Source organism: Aulostomus chinensis, chromosome 2, assembly GCF_037954235.1.
Source record: "Aulostomus chinensis isolate RoL2024-O1b breed Wild chromosome 2, RoL_Achi_v1.0, whole genome shotgun sequence".
Lineage (NCBI taxonomy): Eukaryota > Metazoa > Chordata > Actinopteri > Syngnathiformes > Aulostomidae > Aulostomus > Aulostomus chinensis.
In genome coordinates this window covers 24,519,402-24,529,215 of record NC_141321.1, presented here as the reverse complement: position 1 = coordinate 24,529,215, position 9,814 = coordinate 24,519,402, and positions in this window count along the sequence as shown.

Genomic DNA, 9,814 nt, shown 5'->3' with positions numbered 1-9,814 from the left:
TTCGCAAGTTAGAAGGTCGTTTTCGTAGCCGTGCGTTTAATAATGAAACCGTTGTTAATCATTGCTTTAAGGTGTAAACCATGTGAATAATGTCAAGGTAAGGCATCAGATCACCAAACACCCAGCAGAAACACATCTTAGCTGGAGAGGAGTTAGCGCCTAAGAGACGAACCTGCTTCTGACAGCAGGAGGAACACTTTCAAAATAAGAGAAGAAGAAGAAGAAACCATATGACCGGCATAGGCAAATAACGTAGTGGTGCCTCCCTTCAAAAACAAACACCAGAAAAAGATGGTGTTAACCTTGCTGTGTCTAGGAAAAATAAATGAGGACATTCTAGCTATATAGTACAGAATAAAAGCAGGAAGCAAATATTAAAAACAAGCATTAAAGAGTTTTCACAAAGCTTCAGAAATTAAATCAATCAAACCCCTCTGTACCCCGTGGCAGATATGACTGTCGTGCCTATACGCACAAAATTAACCTCTAATTGAAATACATAAGTTTGAATTACATTCTGAGCAGCACGAAAAAAAAAAATCATGTTGGCAGGCAGGAAACAACAGATTAATTAATATTTGAATATTAAAAACCACTTTCCCAACTCTGCCATTATTTTCTCTTATTATTGGTCGTTATTTCAAGATGTGATCACTGCTTTTCTTCAACTGCGTTCTGTGCCCTATGGAAGCTCTCTGAATATGATAATAAAATCTGTTCCTAAAGTACAATATTTTTATATTATTTAGAGGTCCCTCTCACTAATTCAGTGATTTGAAATACAAAAATGAAATTAAGCTCTCCGTTTTGCTGTCCTAAAGCCTGAAATGTTCCTGAGTGCCTGAGAGCACTCTTGTCATCTTTCATCAAAAGTCAAGTTGAACTGAGATTTGTCATTTAAAAGCGATGATCTGATGACAGCTCTCAACATTTAAGACAGCAGTCAAGAAACATGACACGATTTTTAAAACATTTTGTTAAAAAATCCCATGAGAAAATGTGGGTGTGAGGGAGCAGAGACTGGGATGCAGGGTTGAAGATGTGACGGGGCTGAAGGAACAAATGCAGCTTGACATGAAGAGTTGCTTTTGGTTCCTCTCAAATTGACTGTGGAGGACTTCCTGTTAGCATTGGACTTCATGATGGAACAAGAAGAACGACAACAGATACAAACTGCAGTTGAACTGACTTTTATTGACCAATAGCAAAAACAACTACTATTTCTCACTCTGCAGATGAAGCATTGTACTGGCAGAAGGTGTGGTGCCACTTGGATGTGCGGAGGTCAGAGGTGTGGGATCTTAGAGCCGAGTCTTTGCTGCAGTTTCCTCACCATCCTCTGTTTCTCTCTCTACCCCCGGCACTAAAAAACAAGAAGCAGACAACACACTTAGGCTTGGCTTCCATTAGTAACAGATTCAAGATGGCAGCTCAGTTGCATTCTGGGCCCATCTTGTATGGAAATCACAAACACCTCTCAAAACAATGCAGTCTGGTTCAACACCACTGCAAACTTCCGTACACTCCCAACAATGAACATGATTAAATCACTACTTGTGACAGTGTCAATCAAACATCAACTTTATTGTCTTGACAAAGGCAGAATTGATGGCAGCGCTAAAGGGATCAGATTAGATGGTCCAGGTGGACCTGATGGGGTGGCCAGTGAGTGGTGATTGAACAATGGGAAGCAACTGGAAAAGAAGACAAAATGACAGATTTTCAATAGAATAAATGATCTGATGTGGGAAATCTGTTTGCTGCAGGGGGCTGAAGGGGAAACATCCAGCAAGACAGTTGCTATGACGCCCCCCCCCCCCCCCACACACACACACACACAAATGTAATATGCATGATGTTACTGTGTTTTGATGCTGATTTCTATTCTCCTCCCTCTCAGATTAACAGCTGAAGTTGAAGATCTACAGTGACATGAGCTTCTTTTCTTCCCTCTTTCTTCCCCTCTTGTTCAGCCTCTTTCTGAACTAAAGGCTCCTTCCACGTCTTCTCTGGCCTCCTTTTCTGTCTGTTCCATTTGGAAAGTGGCTGTAGCGTCTCTGTGACAGCCACTGTTTGCTGGAATCACAGCAGGTTCCTGAACTTGGAGGTTCACAGTGATGACAGTCAGTAACTTCAAAAGACAACGAATGAACACATTTAGTCAAAGCTAATTTCCATTTTCAGTCTCTTGGCAAGTTCAAGTCATCCACATCATCCATTGGTTATATAGTGGGACAACAAACCCTGGTTGTTAGCTTCAATCTCTGCACTGCCTCGTCTGCCTCAACAGCCTCTCTAGTCCCAAGGTCTTTCCACCAAAAAACAGCAGAAATCAATTCCTCCATCCTGTGGATGTAAACGGGGTTCCAGGACCACGGCTTTCTAAAATCTGCTCCCAGCACTCCATTGTTGTGGATCTGCTAGCAAACACTTCCAACCACACAGGGGAAATGGATGTGCTCATTTTTGCGACGTCATGCTCATTTTTGTCATGATTGACAGGTGAAAGAAAAACTCACCAGACCTCAGATGTTGGAAATCAGGGATATTTATTGAGTGGAAAATTCCCAATGACATTGAGGATAGCGTTGAAGTTCCAGAAGACTGAGGTTTCCAAAGAAGAGATGACAAGACTCCATCTACATGCTACATTTCCCTCCTTCCCTCCAGCTTCATGACCAACTTTGTAGACCGTTTGATTCATTTGACTTCATCCTGCAGAAACATGAACACATGAATGTCTGTGTTTGATGCTGTATTCCTGTATCGCTGCGCTGGAGACGCTGTAACGTCAGAATCAGACAGCTGGTGAGGGTCTCTACCTGCTGGTCCAGCTTTCAACCTGATACACAACAAGGGGATTTCCCAAGAAGTCGGTGTGTTCCTTTAAGTCACGTAGAACTGAAGAGCAAGAGGAGTGTTTAAATAAGACGGATGTCCAAGCGTTAATGGGATTATCTTCAATTTGATCTGCAGGAGTTGATGAAGAGGGGGACACCTCACTTTTCCTCTCCCTCTATCAGGAGGAGAAGTAGCAGCTGGTGTTTTGGGGGACACGGGGGAGGGGAGCAGAAGTATGGAGGCAAAAACAAGCAGTGAGATCTGCAGGGTTGGGAACTGTGGGTAAGGAAGGGGAGCTCAGGGCCCTGGAGAGGCAGTGCACCCTCGTACCTGAACTGTCATCACTTCTGTTTTCAACTTAGTCATTTTATAGTCTGACATTGTCAGACATTCAAAAATAATTCTGCACTCAGGAGGGGTAGATTGTTCATGTTTGTTTAAATCCAATTAAAGACCGTCTGCCAATCACTGAAATGTCTTTTGTTGTTTACCTGGATGCTCTGCAACCTTGACTCTTCCCTGCCATGGGCTCTGCTGCTCAACACTTCTGAGATCTCTACTGGAGACCTTTAGTTGAATTGTCAGTGTTTGCAGGGAGGCGTTTGATGTGTCAATCAAAAATGTGAGTGAGCTGAATGGAAACTGCAAAAGGATGCAAAGTGGCAGGAACTCTTGAATGGCAGGTCACAGCAGCAGTGACAGAGGGATCAGACAGAGAGCTGGAATGCACACACTGAAGATTCAAGGTTTCTCACTGTCATTCAGAACCTGCTGAGAACACAAAGAGGACAAAATTGACAACTCAGGTCTGAGCAACGGAACAAAGTGACAGGAAGACAAGAAGAGACGGACATCATCTTGTGTTTAACCACCACAGAAACACTGGAGCTAAAAACCTCAGTGGGATTCAACAAGATTTCTCCCTGCTGAGAGATCAGCAAGTACACACACACACACACACACACACACACACACACACACACACACACACACACACACACACACACACATACCCACCAACAGCTGGAACAAACAGCTCAGGACATGGAGCCTGAAGGCTGCTGGGACAGAAGCAACTCCGTCTCATGAGGGAATCGTGAAACTGTCACGTTCATTAATCTGTTGTTTCCTGCCTGCCAACAAGATTTCCTCATTTTCTTCGTGCTGTTCAGAACGCGATCCAAACTTACGTATTTCAGTTCTAAGTTAATTTCCTGCGTACGAGCACAGCAGCTCTATATGCCAGGGGTTTGATTGATTTAATTTCTGAAGCTTGATAAAGCCTGACAACATGTTAACATCATGTCCTCTATCTAACTGGGTTTTATTCAGTGTTTGTAGGCCTGTACGTTGAAGAATCCTGACTCTATGCTGCATCACGTCGTCCCACATTCACCATCGAATGCTTTTATTCTTTTTGTCACAGGATTCAGGCATTTTGTGATTAGAAAACTCTTTAATGCTTGTTTTTAATATTTGCTTCCTGCTTTTATTCTGTACTATATAGCAAGAATGTCCTCATTTATTTTTCCTAGACACAGCAAGGTTAACACCATCTTTTTCTGGTGTTTGTTTTTGAAGGGAGGCACCACTACGTTATTTGCCTATGCCGGTCATATGGTTTCTTCTTCTTCTTCTCTTATTTTGAAAGTGTTCCTCCTGCTGTCAGAAGCAGGTTCGTCTCTTAGGCGCTAACTCCTCTCCAGCTAAGATGTGTTTCTGCTGGGTGTTTGGTGATCTGATGCCTTACCTTGACATTATTCACATGGTTTACACCTTAAAGCAATGATTAACAACGGTTTCATTATTAAACGCACAGCTACGAAAACGACCTTCTAACTTCCATCCATTGTCTTCCACTTATTCCTGTTCAGGGTCGTGGGGGGTGGAGCCTGTCCCAGCAGCAACGGGCGAGAGGGAGGGTTCATCCTGCACGGGCCACCCATCCATGGCAGGGCCAAGACATAGAGACAGACAACCATTCACACTCACAGTCACACTTACGGTCAATTTAGAGTATCAATCAGCCTCGTCCCCTCTTGATGTCTTTGGACTGTGGGAGGAAGCTGGAGAACCAGAGAGAACCCACACAGGAACAGGGAGAACATGGAGACTCACACAGAAAGATCCGTGCCCGAGCCAGGACTCAAACCCAGAACCTTCGTGCTGTGAGGCCACAGTGCTGACCACTGCACCACCGCGCAGCTGATCTTCTAACTTGAGAGGGAAAAATAGCTTCTAAACTTTGTCCAGCTAGTTTAAGTCAACTCTGTAAGCTAATAGTGATTCCCGCCGAGCGCAGCGATGTGCAAGAAGATGAGGCAGAACGTCTCACCAGGCACCCTGGAACCTCCTGTACTGATGGAGAAAAAAACGGGACCTTTGTAGTCGTTCAGAAGATGAGGAGATCCTGGTTCATGGAGTTGCATTGAGGTTTTAAACCTTTGGCTGCAAGAAGAACCACAACGTGGCATCCATCAAGGATGAAGCCACCCTCATGGATGGTGGTTTTAAAATGACATTAAACTGCTCAGATAATGTTGGAAATCAGTTCTGTGGTCCACATGGAAAATCCTGTGAGCCTCAAGTGTTTCTGTGTTCATCACAAAATACCAGCCTAACACAGCAGTGGAGAGTTCATAGAACAAATGGACTGCAGTCACACTGCAGAGCTGAAAACGTATTCACTGCCAAGCATCAATGCGTTGGCAGCATTCACCCATGCAGTCACTGAATCACAAAGGTTTCTCTCTGTTTTGATCATTTAGAAATCGTCATTGTTGACGCTCCAGTTTTTGCTTCTCTAAAAGAAAAACCAGTGTCACAAATGGGATTCATGTTGTAGCCTGACTGTTGCTGTTTGCCTGAAGGTTTTGTTCTCTGCTTCCTCTTCATCAACGGTTCCTGTTTGCACATCCGTTCATTTTTCTACAAAAGGGAAACTCACCATGAAGTTCCATCCTCCTACAGGCTGCTAGCATGGATGCTGTCCTCAGGAATGTCACATTTTTGCCAACAACCAGTGTTTAGTTCGTTTTGTTGTTATTAGTACATTTCTTTTCAACTGAATATACAAAACTGTGTCATTGCAGCTCCAGAAACTCCATGCTTTTGGCTACAAACCAATACTTCTTCTTGGAAAGAAGACGAAGAAGGAGCAAACCAAGTGTGAGATCCTGACCCCTTGCTGCAGACGTGCTGCCTTTGCCAAGACTGCCTACAAAAGATAGGCTCATTTTATGAGTACCTTAGTGTGTATCGATGTGTGTGTGTGTGTGTGTGTGTGTGTGTGTGTGTGTGTACCCACAATATCCACCCATGTATGTAAGTCCCAGTTTAATAATCTCATTTATGTGGCACCATTCATATGTAAATGATGTCTAGAATCTATTGGAGTGTCCAGTTAAACGACTCAGCTCAGGCTTTCATGGCAAAGGTCCATTCACTCACATCAGAAACACCAGGACATGAAAGCGTCCATCACAAACCTGGGGGTAAAGATGGACCCTGACCTCAACTTGGCAGCCAGATCGCTTCTGTCATTAAATCCAGTTTCTACCACTGGAGGCAGCCAAAATAAAACCGGTTCCCTCTAGGCAGCATTTGGAGAGAACGGAAGCTCAGAGGGGATCGTGCCTTTGCTGTTGCAGCCCCAAACTCTGGAATAAGCTGACTCAGCCTATCAGACAGGCCTCTTCTCTGTCTGTTCTTCAATCCCATCTAAAGACCCACCTCTTCTCCTTGGCTTTTAACACTCAGTAGGAGGTTGACTTCCTTTTATTTTATGTTATGGATTCTATTTGCTTTTATTTGATTGCACTGTGTTTTCTCTCTCTTTATTTTTATCTTATTGATTTGACTTTTTGTTTGATCTTATTTTATTCTGTTCCATCCTACTGACTTCATTGTTTTATTGTGCTTCCATTGTGTTACTTCATGGATTTTTATCTTGCTGTGCTGCACTTTGGAACCCTTGTGTTTGTTTCAGTCGTGCTACTTCAATCAAATGGATTGAATTTGAACAGGAAAGACAACTGATTTGATGAGGAATTTCCAGCTGCTCATCATAATATGAGCCCAGCTGATGTCACATCCCATCAGCTTCCCATCTTTGCTGTCACAGCTGCTGATGTTGTCCTACATGACAACAACATTTATAGCTTTGAGAAGATGGAGTTCAACCCTCCTGATAAAGTCTGCTGAATATTTCATCAGGTCTTTCTCACCATCACACGCACCAAAGAAAGTGTGTCAACTTTTCCCTTCCAATTTGTTTTGAAATAAAGTTCATCTTAATTCTGTCTCCTCTTTTCTAATGGGGAACAAAAGGAGAACTCCAGAAAATAGACCTCTGATTGTGGACCCTCCAGGGGCAGACCACATAGGGACAGCAGGCCAACAGAGCCACACATCAACAGTTCAAATAAGCAACTGGACTGAAAATGACATCAGACGCATTAAACCACTAAATATAGAAAGCTCAGCCTAGACAGTCAGCGTGTGGTGGTCTTTAACCTCTCGGTTCAAAACCCTTGATCCTGCGTGACCATCATACACAGCTAAGAAGGACCAGTCGGTCCCACCAGGACCAGGTAGTCCCAGCACAGCTGTGTGTGCATCTTCATCTCTACCCACCATCCCTGCACAGAGCTCAGTCCATGGGGGGGGGTCAGGTTTAGGGTGAGGGTCCATCCTGAGGTCCCGGTCCACCACCTGAAGGTCAACCTAACCCTCCATGATCCCCTGGACCTCCCCTCCTGGGGTTGAACTGGCCCAGCTGGCTCATGTCACTGTGTATCCTGGAGAGCCGATCACACTGGCCATTCATGGCTGGGTGAGATGGGGAGGAAGTGGCTCAAACTGCCTTCTGGCCAGATCCTGCTTGTCAGGCGTCACCACGTGGTCGCCAGCCAAGTCCGCATCAAGACCTCCCCTGCAGATGATTGAGAGATCCAGATGTCATCACGGGGTAGGGTTAGGATGGTAGGAGTCCAGGGTTACAACATGGGACCCCTGCCATCTCCTCCAGTGTCCACAGCAATGTCCCTGCTCTCAGGAGAGAAAAGGCTGCATGGTCCTTCCAGCCCTGGAGCCCCAAATCCTCCCAGTTCCAAATAGGCTGGTGAGTGTGACAGCGCCTTTGTGGCTCCACAGTCCAACCATGATTCTCCACTGAAGCTTCATATTTTCTGATATTTTCATTTCTTTTTTAATATTTAGAACAAACACAACAAACAACTAAGGGCTCTTTCAAATGAAAGGATCAAAATGTGCAATGAAAATAAGATCAGAACAAGATTCAACAAGTCAACAAAAGATGGTGTGCCAACTGAACATAAAAAGTAAAAGCAACCTTTCAACCTGAGAGGACCAAGAAAACCTAGGAGCTGAAGGAACAGTTTATTGAGCAAATGACAACAAATAACTAGACCCTGTGTTCGTGACCCAAGGGTCAACAAAGGGGGACCTATTCAAACACAGACCAGGCCTACAGTTCTCAGTGAGAGCCTTCATGCTGGTTTTAATATCCTACCTGCATGTTCCTGTCAAACCAACAGGCTGAGCCCCATTGACAAAAGCCTGAACAGGGGGGTCTTCTTTTGCATGGAAACTATTTGGAGTTCCAGATTCTCACAACTTTCTTCCAATTCAAACTTCCTGCTTTCACAAAAGAGTAAAGTTTCCATTCTTCTGTCCTCCTAGAGTGCACGGGCCAGCCTGTGGGGCTGTGACAGAGGAATAACCCAGGTTCAAGACTGGAAGCTGAGCTGTGGCTGAATGCATCAGTCGGTCCTGAACACTGGAGTCTGATGAAGACCATTCAGTCAGGAGCACTTCTGAGCTTCTTGGCCCTGCTGGGCCTCAGTGGAAGAAAACTCCTATTAAATGTATTCGCTGATGGGTTTGGGTCATTGCAGGGGAGGCCTGCGATCTTCATCTGGTGCCGATGCGCCGTGTCTGGAATTTGGAAAGTAAAAATTCCAAATTCCTGCCATATTTTGCCAAACACAGACGTCCTGTGCTGATCTGCATCTCAGTGTTTGTTGTTGTAATTGCACGCCTTCTCTCTCTCTTTCCTGACGGAAACTTTGATTTGCAGTTTTGACAGCTTTTTAGGAGCAATTTGTAAATTACTGGAGGGGGGGGGAGAGAGAGAGAGAGAGAGAGAGAGAGAGAGAGAGAGAGAGAGAGAGAGAGAGAGAGAGAGAGAGAGAGAGAGAGAGAGAGTTTTGGCCTCTCCTTCTGCCCAGGATGGTTCCACCTCAGTGGAAAGGTTAACAAAATACTCATCAACTTAGTGTACAGGTCGTGATGGCGACTGTCCAAAAATACTTTAAAAGGCTCAGAGCTCAGCACCGATTAATACCATCAACATCCTTCCTGCAGCTTTAAATGAGCCACATCGCTGACGTTCCTGCACTTTGATGTTTTTGAAATCTGCAAACCTCCTGAAATATTTGTTGACAGCTTCTGTGTTGTACTTCTACCTCTACAAAAGGACCTCAGAGTATCTGGGGGACCCTCGCCTCTACGAGGACTCACCGTGGCTGCGGGACATCTTCGCCCAGAGCACACAGTGATGTCACTACCACACAGAAGCATGAGTCCAATATATGTGTAGTACCACAGGCACAACAAGTACATTTGATAAGTACATCCTAGTTTTATGGTACTGGAGATGTAGAGGGAAGTATCAATTACTACAAATTCATTCATACATTGATGTACTTGATGTTAGAAATATTGTTAGACAGAAGATACTTTCCATGTCTCAGCACATTACAAATCCTATCAAATCAAACATGAACACAGGAAATAAGGACCCATCAAATCCACGGTAAAATCCTCCTCCCTTCTGGAGAGGATGGTGACAAATTCTGGAGAGACCTTTTATCACCTCAAAGTTGGAACTTAATGATTGAGGGTTTTAGTTTGGACCCCAGAGGAAACACACCATTGATCTTTTTCAGTT